Source organism: Argopecten irradians, chromosome 10 (assembly GCF_041381155.1).
Source record: "Argopecten irradians isolate NY chromosome 10, Ai_NY, whole genome shotgun sequence".
NCBI classification, from domain to species: Eukaryota; Metazoa; Mollusca; class Bivalvia; order Pectinida; family Pectinidae; genus Argopecten; species Argopecten irradians.
The window spans coordinates 968,401-983,680 of record NC_091143.1 but is presented as its reverse complement, the minus strand read 5'-3'; the positions used below and the strand labels follow the sequence as shown (position 1 = coordinate 983,680).

General features: G+C 39.4%; 1 protein-coding gene across 7 annotated transcripts in view; it reads right to left on the bottom strand.

Moving 5' to 3' along the window:
- Window positions 1–15,280, bottom strand: part of LOC138332864 (gonadotropin-releasing hormone receptor-like) — a 134,004-nt gene that overhangs the window by 65,454 nt on the left and 53,270 nt on the right. The gene's annotated exons all lie outside the window — the stretch shown is intronic.

Sequence of the window (15,280 nt, the reverse complement as noted above, 5' to 3'; positions counted from 1 at the left end):
ACATTAAACAAATGAATATATGTGGCAAGTGAAAAAAATCACCGAAATATTTTAAGATTTTGTCTAGGATCAAGGAGGAAAGTAAAAATTCTGTGGAAAGACTTTTACTATAGAGCGTGCGAGACGTGCACAGAGATGTTGACATTTGACAACTTGATTTTAATGTATGACTGGCACTGCAAATAGAAATGTTAAGGTGAGTGTATGTACGATATCAGACAAATGTCATATACTGTCTTGTGTTTGGTACGCTCCAGGGACGTTCATTACACAAACTCTAGTTAAGGTATATGATTTGTCTACCCATTTCAACAACCGCTGATAAAATTAGTATTATCTCTTCTGCGCATGTTCCAAAACGTTGCTCAAAATTCAATTACAATTTAAATTCATTATAATCAAATAAAGTTTGAAAGGAAGTGATAATGTGAGACAGTTGTAATAGTTGAATGTAGATAAGACATAACGGGATCACAGACCGTGCAAGGCAGCACGCATCACGTAATATTTATGTACCTAACGGGATAGCGGGGGTTTAGACATACAAAAATAACTTTAGATTCCTACTGTACATAGACTAATTCAATAATATGTTCCGACAGCGGACTTGATTTACACAATGCCAAATATAGAAAAGTTACATGCTTGATGTTCCTGTGCTTAAAAGCAATGTATATGGGAGTGTTTACCTAAAACCTATTTAATGGAGTCTACCGTACCAGAACAGATTTAATCTGAATATATAAAACATCTCCGGATTAGTCTAAGCGTAAGAGGCTTTCACACTAGTCATATTTGTGATTACCGTGTATAACTACTGTCATGGTTATCCGTGTCAATATAGAATTCAACTCATACATTGAACTTGTAACAAACATTTGCATTGGCTGAAAATGTGATGTTATCACTTCATTAAGTAAAGGTACGTTATTTATGGTCACGTCGGCTCTGACTGGCTGATACAACGGGTTATTGATTTAAAAGAAAGGAAGACTCAAGACTGAAATTTAGACCTTGATTGAATTCAATTGAACTAGAACTGTGGTCCAGGAGGAGATTAAGCAATACCCCAAACCAACCCACACGCCTCCTGTCGTGTTGTAACAAAGATTCATAGTTCTATAAAAATGTAGATGTATTGATTACGTACATGTATACTTTTATATTTATTACCATTAAGTTTTATTAAACTCCTTCAGGCAGAGTAGGAGTAGTAGATCCGTCGTTGTGTAGACAGACAGACAGACGGAAGGACGGACGGACGGACAGACAACCTTTATCAAGTATAACCCTCAAACTTCAGTGTGTGTGCATGTCTAAACAATAAGGATTAACATGAAAATGTTTATACGTCACGGAGCTATACCACAAAAACAGTGTTATATCGTCACAACACGATTTTATAACACCACAAAAACAGTGTTATATCGTCACAAAACGATTTTACAACATCACAAAAACAGTGTTATATCGTCACAAAACGATTTTACAACATCACAAAAACAGTGTTATATCGTCACAAAACGATTTTACAACACCACAAAAACAGTGTTATATCGTCACAAAACGATTTTACAACACCACAAAAACAGTGTTATATCGTCACAAAACGATTTTACAACACCACAAAAACAGTGTTATATCGTCACAAAACGATTTTACAACACCACAAAAACAGTGTTATATCGTCACAAAACGATTTTAAAACACCACAAAAACAGTGTTATATCGTCACAAAACGATTTTAAAACACCACAAAAACAGTGTTATATCGTCACAAAACGATAAATTTCAATGTTAATTAACATACAACTGGTCATTTTATCTATCATTGCGAAACACGGTTCATCCAGTAAGATGTTTTGCCGTGAGTGTTGTTATTTACAAACATTTGTTTTGCTTTATGCTAGGTTTACACTATGTTCCCGGCGGCCACGGCAGCCCCGTTTCGGGCCACCGTGGACAAAACGTGGTGACCGCGAGACAACTTGAGACAGCGATGAAGGACGTGATACACAAACGTGAGCGGTCGTGATTACCGTGGATGCCGTGCCAGATTTTTAAACTGTCAAAAAATTTGCCACGGAAGTCACGGTACAGATGGTAAACGCCACAGGACGTCATAAAACGGGATTGACGTAGCAAAACGTAACAATGCGTGCGAGGCCGTAACAAAACTTCCAGACGGTCCGTAGTGGAACGGGCAGCAAGCACGTTTCCCGGAATCTAACGGTGATTTCAAGTTTTGTGACGTTCTGTTACGTTTTTTCCACGTTTTATCACGGTTGATGCAGATTGGCTGCACGTTTTGTGCCGTTTTGTCAAGGTTTGTCAAGGTTTTGACGGCAAGCCAAGGTGGATGATAACCGTTTCGATACGTTCTGTCAAGGCACATCACGGCTTGTAGCGATTGAAAGCCCGACGTGATACGGCGTGTTACGTCTTATTACGATCTTACGTTGCAACCAATATCTGATGAAGTATCATTGCCTGGCCTGGTACATATTTGCTACTTCATGGATTATTTGTATCATTAAATAGAAATAGTCATTATCAAACACATTAAAACCATCAAATTATACAAAAGCTATTATTGCAAAAGACAGATTAAGTGATTAACCATTACAGAAAAAAATGGCGTAAAAACACTTGGCTATAATAATTATATATTCATACCAAATATAATTTGTAATTAAAATGTGTTTGAAATGACATTTTCGGCAATAAATATTGTTTCATTTGCTTAAAAAAAAATCCCGGTATCAGACTTTCATCCCTAGTAAGCCTTGGCGGACCGTGAAAAACGTATCGGAGCTTGATCAAAACGTGTAAAACGTAGCAGACCTCATCAGATCGTAACAGGCCTAGTGAGAACGTAGTGGTATCCTTGATAGACCGTGCTAAAGCCGTAGTGTACCTTTAACCTCCCGGAACAGCACTTTCCCGTATATCCACGGTCCATGACGTAATCCGTAAAAGACCGTTGCAAAACTTCACAAGACCTAGCCCAACTTGAATACAGAGACAAAAATAGCCAAAATTCCACGGCGCACCACGTTTCGGGCAAACGGGGCTACCGTGATCGCCGGGAACATAGTGTAAACCTAGCATTAGAAACGTTGCAGATACAATGATAACGGGCTGTTACGTGATATGCATTAATATGAAGTTAGTTAAAGGTTGATGTGACGTATAAATAAAATGTACATGTCTTTTGGCCTTGCTCTATCACTTATTCCATTTCTAAACCCGTTCTATAAGTAGAGGTGAAGTCGTGAAATAGTCTACTTTCTACACCAAATGTGAGACAATTATCATAATACAATGGTAATTGAATAATTGTATAAAAACAGTTACGTTTATACGAGGAGATACATTAATGGCAATTTTCCTTAATAGTTATATATCAAAACATTTGAAGTATTACGTCTTGTCAGTGTTGTGTAGCGAAGACAGACATATTGGCAGTGTACTTTGTTTCTCCGAGGAATACGATAGTCATACGTAATTGAATGTACTCAATTTGTCCGATCCCCAGTGTATCAGGTCTCCATGGGGACGCTACACGTCACAAGGTAATTAGAAAAATACGCTAAAGCTCCCATTCATGATGCCAAAATGAAACATTACTGTGAAGTTATGTCTGAAACATCTCCATTCAAGAGTATTACTATTGATTAGTTTCAATAACATCTCTCAGTATAAAAAGCATTGTAACGTTATTTCAATGGCACCTCGTCAAAGTATGGTAGGCCGATCGAACGTCTCCTTGATGGTGTGTCAAAGTGTTGTTATATTTCTTCCATGACTGAATGAATCCATACAGTCAATAAGATAGTCAAGTTTCGCGTAACAAAATTAATTTATTTCGCAACAATCGTGAGGAATATTTAATTATTTCATAAAAGATATAGCACTTAGATGGAAATGCAAAATGGGGGACGGAACCCTGACGTACAATAACATATCATCAATGGTGTTCAAGGACACGGACAAATAGTAAAAGGCTTTGGACGGACGGGTTTCCAGGCAAAGTAAAGTCTGAACAATGACAAAACAGAAAACAGTCAGCTACAGTTGTCGACTTATGGTTCTCGACTTGAAGTATACAACTCTCCCAATGCAAGGGAGCATGTAAGGACTTATGGAACAAATTGTATCTAGGCTTCAAGTTAAGCGCTGTGTTGCTAAATATATTTGCCTTTCTTTGCAGATGACAAATGTTCAGGTGTGTAATGTGAACTGTACTATTACACACATGTACAGGTGTGTAATGTGAACTGTACTATTACACACATGTACAGGTGTGTAATGTGAACTGTACTATTACACACATGTACAGGTGTGTAATGTGAACTGTACTATTACACACATGTACATGTGACATTAAGTATACATCACTATATACGCCTAATGTACAATTGTCATAAGTGCAATCATTCTTTTGATTTCAAATGATATGAAAACTGAAATTTTATCGATGTTTTCCTGATTCCTTTCTAAATTAGATTACCCTGGCATTTGGCATACCCCACCAGGCTATTTACTGAAGCTTGCGTTATCCGTACATCTATCGATATACCAATCTACTATTTAGTCAAATCCTTAATTAGTTTAGTTAATGTAGGTTGGGGATAAGCTTTAATGCTTCATGGGTTACGAAAAGCACTTACGTGCCTAAATCTTTCGTTACAAATTTCGTTCGGTGCCAATTATTACGTTAGCCAAAATTAACATCAATCATGGCAGTTGCAAAGTTGCCTGCTGTTACTTCTAACATATGGTTATTGATAAATATTTCTTATTGTGGGTGCCACCTCTTTTACATGGTAATCAAACAAACACATAGTGGGAGAGATTCACGCAACATGCAGAGTATTACCTAAACCATTCAAATATGTTGCATATCTGTGTTTCTTTGAGAAGTCTTCCAAGGTAATCGTGTTAGTAATTGGGATAAAAGCCTCCCTTTTTATCATAGTTTTCATTTCTATCCTTTAACTCCAGTCTACACATTAATTGTATCGAAATAGAACAAGCGCCTCACGGTATCAAAACGTTCTACACGCAGTAAACAGAATGTACGCAACAAGACCTCGTAATACAATCCCTAGATAATTCTAAAACACTTTTGTTTTTCTTTCCTGATATTCGTATTAACCCATACAACATGACAAAATGTGGTTCCGAAGTCATAGACGCTACATCTCAATTTCAAAATTTAATCAACAAATCATGGGACCAGAATGTTATTCGTGCATTAAACATGCAATGTGCAAGAAAATTAATTATCTAAGATAGCATATTTGCATTTGCAAAGAGATATTTCTTCACTAAAATTACATTTTAGGGGTATATATTAGAATGCCTTTTAAACTGCAGCGTTTTATGTGTTTACAATAAAAAACGCATTTGGAATTTCTTAATGTTGCGCTACGTTGGACGCAATTTTAAACAAATGTGTATAGTTTTAACTGTTACCATGTGTGTGAAATTGTAATTGAGAATTATCATACAATTCATATGTTTCTTACGGTAATGTCAGAGTTGCAACAAGCATCCATACATACTTTATGTTACTCTATTACGATTCAGCCATTTAACGTCTAGATGTTTACAGTAAATTTCGAACAGCAATGGATTCAATCAATCCAATAAGATGTGTGTATGTTACTATACGAAAACCCATGTGTAAGACAATTTAAAAACAGAAAACGATTAATTGCAGATTTATGTTATAATGTCTAAGAACAACTTATGTCTTGGCATCGAGTATGGCTCAGACATTGTATGTCTTAGATCACCATATCACAGGTCAAACACATTAACTTTGTTATGATCTGACCCCGAATTATCGAAACTAAGGGAAGTAAAGGACTGATTTTAATTATTTTTATATACGTTACACGAGAATTGACTGAAGAATTGACTTAATCCTGAACACAGGGGAAGTCCCTCCTTAAATCCTAAAGTTCCCACCACTGACAGTCGTTATCAATGTACAAACCATTCAGATCAGGTCTATATACAGACATATAGAGACTGACATTCCTTCAATCGTGTAGAGGTATGACGTAGTCAGCACCGTGTTGACGTACTAATATTTCAGTGATACATTTGTATTATCCTGAAGCAAAAGCAAAAATCAACTTTATTTTTTATTTCAAATTGTGTCAGTAATATCTTAGAGCGGTTAGAGATCGTTGTTCTACTTCCGTTCGGTATTAATACCAAACGTGAAGGACAATCACTCTCAAGGAATCGTTCACTGGCGGGTCGTCTGAGCTCTAAATATTATTGTATCGCTAAAACATTCATTTTATAATTCCTTAGCGGGTTACGTGATGGTTAAGCATTTCCATGAAATTTTGAATTTCCTTGACGACAGATGAACAAGTGAGTGTCAATTTTAGTTAATCAGGATATAAGGACATATTGGATGACTGAAGGAATCAACAATATTGCTCTTACTAACAAATGTTAAGTCAGCTTGATACCTTCGCCATATTTGAAAATTTAATGTATTCATTATCTTTTATTCTATAAAATACCAATGTTATTCTAAAAAGGAAATTGTAAAACGATATTACGTGACGAAATAAAATCCCCAAACGAATACTTTTAGGTCATACGGAACGGATTTTGCGTATGGTATGGTCAATTAAAGATGCTCCACCGCCGACAGAGCATAAATGATATTCATCATTCGAACAATAATCTGTGTTTAATCGTGTATATATGTGCTTAATTAACACAAAAAATAATATAAAATAATTTATTTCGCCTTTGGTGCATGCGCAATCAGTACTTCATTTCATATAGAATATAGTGCCACGGAATTTTTTTGGGATGCAATTAATTATTTTTCATATTTTTAACTTGAAGGAAAATTAGAAGCTCAAACTTTTCAATGGTGGTAATGGTGTAAAGTAAGTAACTATTGTTATAGAAGAAAATACTTAATCGTCTTCTCCTGTTTTTGATAGTGGAAAAATACCATTTGTCAGCGGTGGAGCATCTTTAATCACATATCCACCTAACACTATAGAACAGCTTGCAGTTCTTGTCGTATCTCATCTAAGTATTGAATTGCATTGAAACTCCAAATATGAACACGTGTACACCGATGGAAACCGTGTTTGGCTGTAATGTTTTGAGCTGACCTCGCTACTGGATAGTACATTAGGTACAACTACAATCTGAAACCAAATGACCACGTAGGATAGGCAGCACCATCTTGGCTGTAGGCGACTGAACCAAATATTTGCATGTCTAGATATTGAGTAGCGAAAAGGGTAAGGATTAACGAGCGATTTTTTTTGCTGTTATACAGCTAGACTATGTACATCAGATATGCCAAATGTCGATTATAACCCCTACTGGACTGTGTTGTGAAGAGGAAATGTCCAGCTCAGAGAACACAATCATTGGTATTATCAACTAACATTAACACCGTCTGTACACAATCTCATATCACACAATATATTGCTATTCTGGTAAATTATCCTTCTTTTCACTGTGTAGTAATACATGTACATGGGGCTCTATGGTGGCTGATTTGTGGTATTATCGCTTTTTCGCGTTGGAAAAAGTGAAAAAAAAAACCCGAAAAATTAACGTCGAATTTTCGCTTTTGCGCTTTTTCCAACGCGAAAAAGCGAAAATGACACAAATCAGCCACCATAAAATATACATACATTCCGCGGGTTACTTGTTTGCGTCCTGTGATCCTGTGATATATTCGTCCTTTGTCTTGCCACAGTAGATCACTTGTCCATTTTAGTTCTACCTTTTACATACTGTTACGTGATGTTTTTGGCCCTGCAGGTAGGGCGTTAGAATTGTACCTGCTGCCCCTATTGCATGATCGTAAAAGGCGACTAAATTTAGGATCTTATCTTTTCTATTCTTCCTAACTGACTTTATCCTTCCTAATGCCTCCCTTGGCACCGCCTCACTTTTGGCCTTGAGTTGAGCGTTCGCCCCTGTGAGGAAGGCTCTGGGTTCTGTCCCCTGGCCGAGACACACCAAAGTCTGTAAAAGTGGTAGTTTTTGCTCCTGCTTAGCGCTCAGCAAAAAGGGAGTGGGACGACTGGTTCGCCCGTTGTCAGTATAATGTGACCGGGTGGGGTGTGTTGCTTGGTGTCTTCGGCGGCATGCTCCAGTGATATAGCACTATTAAAAGGGCAAAAGTTCCACTATACAAGAAGACACAACATGAATATACCGCAGTCTCCCGAAACACGCACCTCGCACAACATACACGCAACACACCGCATACATGGGAGGCCGTCCTTACATGACCATAGCTGTTAATAGGACGTTAATTAATCAAACAAACAAACAAACAAACAAACGTGATGTTTTGTAAAGTTACTGACCACGTGTTTTATCCAGTGTCATCTTACAGAACAGCCAATAGCATCTGAGCTTATCTCAAGGCTATGATATTAGAAATTCGGATAAATCATCCATGCATTGCGTAAATAGCATGTGAAGGCAGATAACGAAAGCCAGTAGGTGTTCTTTTAGGCCCTGCATACACGTAAAATAGAAGTTATATTTCATTTAACACTAACAACTAATGTTATTATCGCTTAATGTTGTATCGCTCAGTCAAGGCAAACTGTCATAACAAAACGAGCCATTTATGCTCCTGATAACAGTAAATCTGCAATAGATTGGAAAGAAGCTGCAATTTAACATGGGTGGCGTGAGATGAAAAGAAAAAAGACGGATTACAGATAAGCATTTAAAGCGAAACTTTCGTGTATGATTATGTAACACTATTAAGCTTGAAGCTACATATTATGTTTTGTTAACGAATCTAATATTCTCGATCGCGCAGAAGAGAATAAATTGTATATATGGATATTTAGAGTTTCAACTGTTCATTAGGCCTACTTCTCGGCGTAAACTCATTGTTTAAACCAGAGTGCCTTGGACTAGAAAATGGTTCTGGGATGGAACTAGTGTGTACAGGCGTCTCTTGTAATCACAATGGTTGGAACAGATGCACCGACAATAACGATGAAGGTGTCAACATTTTAATTTTCAGATTATGATAAAAACTTCCTAAAAAATTTTATTTGAGAAACATTCCAGAATTAAAACGTATTAAACGATGTTGCTGTATATTCCTTCTTTAATTTAATCGTATGCGGAGACACTGCGTGGGCGACGCATGCACACCTCTAGGTATACCGCCCTGCAGCATGGCACGTCATCGCGATATATCGACATACAGAGATGCTGTGATAGATTCACTATCCCTTTTAGCGGTGTGTGCAACGAAGACGCTGCGAAATATTTGTGTATTCTTGGGACGTGTTCGATCGCAAGGGAGTGAACCTTTAGTTGCATGTTGTGAGCATGTGCTCAAAAACAAGAAATTGTAACGCGCATGTCTTACCGACTAGAGCTCAACCACTGATTTCCTTTGATTGTTCCGCGGTAAAAAGACTTTCTTTGCGCATGCGTCATTTTTTTGGAAAACAAAACAGTAATTGGCTGTTGCTTATACGCATGTTTAATTTCAATAAATAAAAAATCATGTCCATGGCCATTAGTCAGCGATTGAACTCGCTTTTGGTAAAAAATCAACAATGTGTGGAATCTAGGTCACCTGCGACGAAGTATCCAGTGACCTATTCTAATCGCCTCTTGCCCGTCGTCATGCGTCGTCAGTCGTCCGTCGTGTCTCCATACACACTTAACATTCACTTAAATTTCCCACAAATATAGAGTCAATCATAAACGTCAATTATATCCACCCCCTTACGAGGAACACAAAGGTGTAAAATGTAACTAAATTTATAACTTAAACCCTCTTCTCATAGGTGTGGTGGATACTTTCATGGAGGGAAGGGCCCTTTACAAAAGTTGTGCATTTCATAAAATACATGCATTTATATTTACCCTTTGAAAGTGGATAATGTGTAAAAGTTGTTTATACAATGTATAGGGAACATGTATTGTATTCGCAGGATTTGTAATGTCTACAGGAATAATTCAAACTTGGTAAGAATTATTGTTTTTTATATTCAAAATGTTTAAATTTTTAAAATTTTCTTATTCAACTATCACATATAGTCTATATGTGCTATGTTCAAATACTGTTCATGCAGTTAGATTAAACTGTCCGAATGATAAAACAAATGCTTTATAAATGTCATGACATGAAGATGTTCTTTTCATACTAGGTACTCACATTATTGCCCACTGACACCAATAGGCCAAACGTTTTACTTTGTGATAGTCGGTATAAAACAAGGTTCATGTCCCCTTGTTCTTGGTTGTTTTATGGGATTCGTTTTATAGCTATTTTTATATTTCCGTTGTGGCAGTTGCTATGACTTTAAATAAGTACCAATCGAAGCCACCATGGAGATGTGTTTGATACAAATCAAGGGTCAGTATGTTATCAGGCCAAATATGTGAGCGTCCTTATTATGACGTTTGGAAGACGTTTGGTGGCTATTGCCATATCGAATCTGTCACAACAAAATAAATTGCAGACGTTTCTCAGTCCTATTCTGATGGAATAACAATTACCATACGGTCAGATGCGGTGTTTCCATTTCAAGGAATTGGCGATATAATTTAGACAGGCAGATTCAATCAATTCTAACTTAATCTCGAGTGTGAAGAAACTAGTTAAGATTTATAAAGACACTCTCCACTGTCCTTGTGAAGTAAGAATTGGAACATTTCCTTGCAATCCTTCTAGCTTTAATCAATACTCTCGTAAGACTTAAGCAATCCGAACTGCATCCATCGTTAAGTGTAAATTAGGCAGCGCTGATAGGAACACGGAACCCTCACAAGTCCGCCGTTCTTATCTTGTATCCGTATAGTTAATTGTAAATGTAAATCACTGCTATCTTCACGGGGTGCCTCATTAGATTTTACATGTATGGCGTAGGAATATCTCCCAACATCACGTACTTCCGGTTTACATATGATTTTATAATGTTATTCTGGTTATTCTCATAGATTTTTTGGTTGTTTGATAATAGGTTTAGGTTTTCTGATAATTCTAGTAATTGTTGCCTAATCATCCCGGATGTGTTTTTGAACGAATCCCTTTGTTCTATAATAGACTTGAAAACGCAAATAAAACAAAACTGGTCGGGCACAATAACGTTTTCAACATCAGCAAGATACGATCATGTACCCAGCGGAAGATATGCACAATGTTAGGGTATGTTCATTGCTAAATATATTCTATATAAGGATACGTTCAGATTACATATGTACAATATTTAGGTATTTTCCGGGTTAGATATGTACAATATTAGGGTGTGTTCCGGGTTAGATATGTATAATATTAGGGTATGTTCCGGGTGAAATATGTACAATATAAGGGTATGTTCAGGGTTAAATATGTACAATATTAGGGTATTGTCTTAGGTTTTTTCTATTGGAACGTGTATGTGTGTAAATGTGACGTAAATCTTTGGTTTTATCACACTTCCCTTTAAATAGTCCTTTATTTCAAAGATAAAGTCCTATAGATTGCCGTTATTAGCATAGCTGATAAGTTTGCATCCAAATCTCTGTGTTGAAGATATGCGATCAGACTATTGCAGAATCGCGTGAAATCATCATTAATTATTAAAAATTCATCAACTTATTTTACAGGATTATAATTTAAACAATATTGGACGGTGTTCTCCTGTTATCACCATCCTTGTTATTCATTATGGCATCAGTGGTTACCTTCCCAGTTTATATTCCACAAATTGTCTTTCTTTGCCGTTACACACGTGTTCTGACCAAATTAAGCATTCTAATATATTTGATAGATAATAGATCGGCACTATATGACCTTATCGATCAGATGTTGTGTTCATTCCGTAAATCCAAATTATGTCATATTTAATAATGAGTGATACTTTTACCATAAAGTAACCATATATAACCGATTTTGTTCATTTTGAACTAAGTACACATGTTATTTTGTGATATTCAAAATTGTTGAATCTACCTCATTTTAATGGTTAATATAACTTGTATTTCTGTTACCTCCGGCAATTTATAGAGTGCAAACTCCCGTTGTTATTTAATGCCGAAGAAGCAGGTTAATTGCCCATTAAATTTCTGCCCAGCAGCTGAAACATAAATCACAAACGACATTAAGGATAATATTTACTATCCTCGGACTACACCAGTAATGATTACCGGATGATTTAATAAACTAGGGTTTTGGATACCAATTAAAAAACAAAGCTTATATATTTATAAGATACAATTTCCCAATGTACTGACAGATTGTGATCTCGTTTACACCACCAACCCATGCTATGGCAGAGACATAACACGTTTACACCATCGACCCATGCTATGGCAGAGACATAACACGTTTACACCATCCACCCATGCTATGGCAGAGACATAACACGTTTACACCATCCACCCATGCTATTGTTGGAGACATAACAGGTTAACACCACCCACCCATGCTATTGTTGGAGACATAACAGGTTAACACCACCCACCCATGCTATAGTGGGCACATGACAGGTTAACATCACCCACCCATGCTATGTCGAGGACATAACAGGTTAACACCATCCACCCATGCTATGGCGGGGACATAACAGGTTAACACCACCCATCCATGCTATAGCGGGGACATAACAGGTTAACACCGCCCACCCATCTATGCTATGGCGGGGACATAACAGGTTAACACCATCCACCCATGCTATGGCGGGGACATAACAGGTTAACACCACCCATCCATGCAATGTCGGGGGCATAACAGGTTAACACCATCCACCCATGCTATGGTGGGGACATAACAGGTTAACACCACCCACCCATCCATGCTATGGCGGGGACATAACAGGTTAACACCACCCATACACCTATGCTATGTCGGGGACATAACATGTTAACACCATCCACCCATGCTATGGTGGGGACATAACAGGTTAACACCACCCACCCATGCTATGTCGGGGACATAACAGGTTAACACCGCCCACCCATCCATGCTATGGTGGGGACATAACAGGTTAACACCACCCAGCCCCCATGCTATGGCGGGGACATAACAGGTTAACACCATCCACCCCATGCTATGTCGGGGACATAACATGTTAACACCATCCCATCCAATGCTATAGTCGGGGCACAACAGGTTAACATCACCCACCCATGCTATGTCGGGGACATAACAGGTTAACACCGCCCACCCATCCATGCTATGGCGGGCACATGACAGGTTAACACCACCCAGCCGCCCATGCTATGGCGGGGACATAACAGGTTAACACCATCCACCCATGCTATAGTGGGTACATGACAGGTTAACATCACCCTCCCATGCTATGTCGGGGACATAACAGGTTAACACCACCCATCCATGCAATGTCGGGGGCATAACAGGTTAACACCATCCACCCATGTTATGGCGGGGACATAACAGGTTAACACCACCCATCCACCCATGCTATGGCGGGGACATAACAGGTTAACACCACCCATACACCTATGCTATGTCGGGGACATAACAGGTTAACACCATCCACCAATGCTATGGTGGGGACATAACAGGTTAACACCACCCAGTCATGCTATGGCAGAGACATAACAGGTTAACACCATCCAGTCTTGCTATGGCAGAGACATAAGACCATTCAGTCATGCTATGGCAGAGACATAACACGTTAACACCATCCACCCATGCTATAGTGGGCACATGACAGGTTAACGCCATCCACCCATCCATGCTATGGCGGGGACATAACAGGTTAACACCGCCCACCCATCCATGCTATGGCGGGGACATAACAGGTTAACACCGCCCACCCATCCATGCTATGGCGGGGACATGACAGGTTAACACCATCCACCCATGCTATGGCGAGGACATAACTGGTTAACACCACCCATCCATGCTATGGCGGGGACATAACAGGTTAACACCGCCCACCCATCCATGCTATGTCAGTGGCATAACAGGTTAACACCATCCACCCACCCATGCTATGGCGGGGACATAACAGGTTAACACCATCCACCCATGCTATGGTGGGGACATAACAGGTTAACACCACCCATCCATGCTATGGCGGGGACATAACAGGTTAACACCGCCCACCCATCCATGCTATGGCGGGGACATAACAGGTTAACACCATCCACCCATCCATGCTATGGCGGGGATACAACAGGTTAACACCATCCACCCATGCTATAGTGGGCACATGACAGGTTAACGTCTCCCACCCATGCTATGTCGGGGACATAACAGTTTAACACCGCCCATCCATCCATGCTATGGCGGGCACATGACAGGTTAACACCACCCACCCACCCATGCTATGGCGGGGACATAACAGGTTAACACCATCCACCCATGCTATAGTGGGCACATGACAGGTTAACATCACCCTCCCATGCTATGTCGGGGTTATAACAGGTTAACACCATCCACCCATGCTATGGTGGGGACATAACAGGTTAACACCACCCATCCATGCTATGGCGGGGACATAACAGGTTAACACCGCCCACCCATCCATGCTATGGCGGGGACATAACAGGTTAACACCATCCACCCATCCATGCTATGGCGGGGACATAACAGGTTAACACCACCCATACACCTATGCTATGTCGGGGACATAACAGGTTAACACCATCCACCCATGCTATAGTGGGCACATGACAGGTTAACGTCACCCACCCATGCTATGTCGGGGACATAACAGGTTAACACCGCCCATCCATCCATGCTATGGCGGGCACATGACAGGTTAACACCACCCACTCACCCATGCTATGGCGGGGACATAACAGGTTAACACCATCCACCCATGCTATAGTGGGCACATGACAGGTTAACATCACCCTCCCATGCTATGTCGGGGTTATAACAGGTTAACACCATCCACCCATGCTATGGCGGGGACATAACAAGTTAACACCATCCACCCATGCTATGGCGGGGACATAACAGGTTAACACCATCCACCCATGCTATGGTGGGGACATTACAGGTTTACACCATCCACCCATGCTATGGTGGGGACATAACAGGTTAACACCACCCAGTCATGCTATGACGGAGACATAACAGGTTAACACCACCCACCCATGCTATGGCAGAGACATAACACGTTAACACCATCCAGTCATGCTATGGCAGAGACATAACACGTTAACACCATCCACCCATGCTATAGTGGGCACATGACAGGTTAACACCATCCACCCATGCTATGGCGGGGACATAACACGTTAACACCACACACCCATCCATGCTATG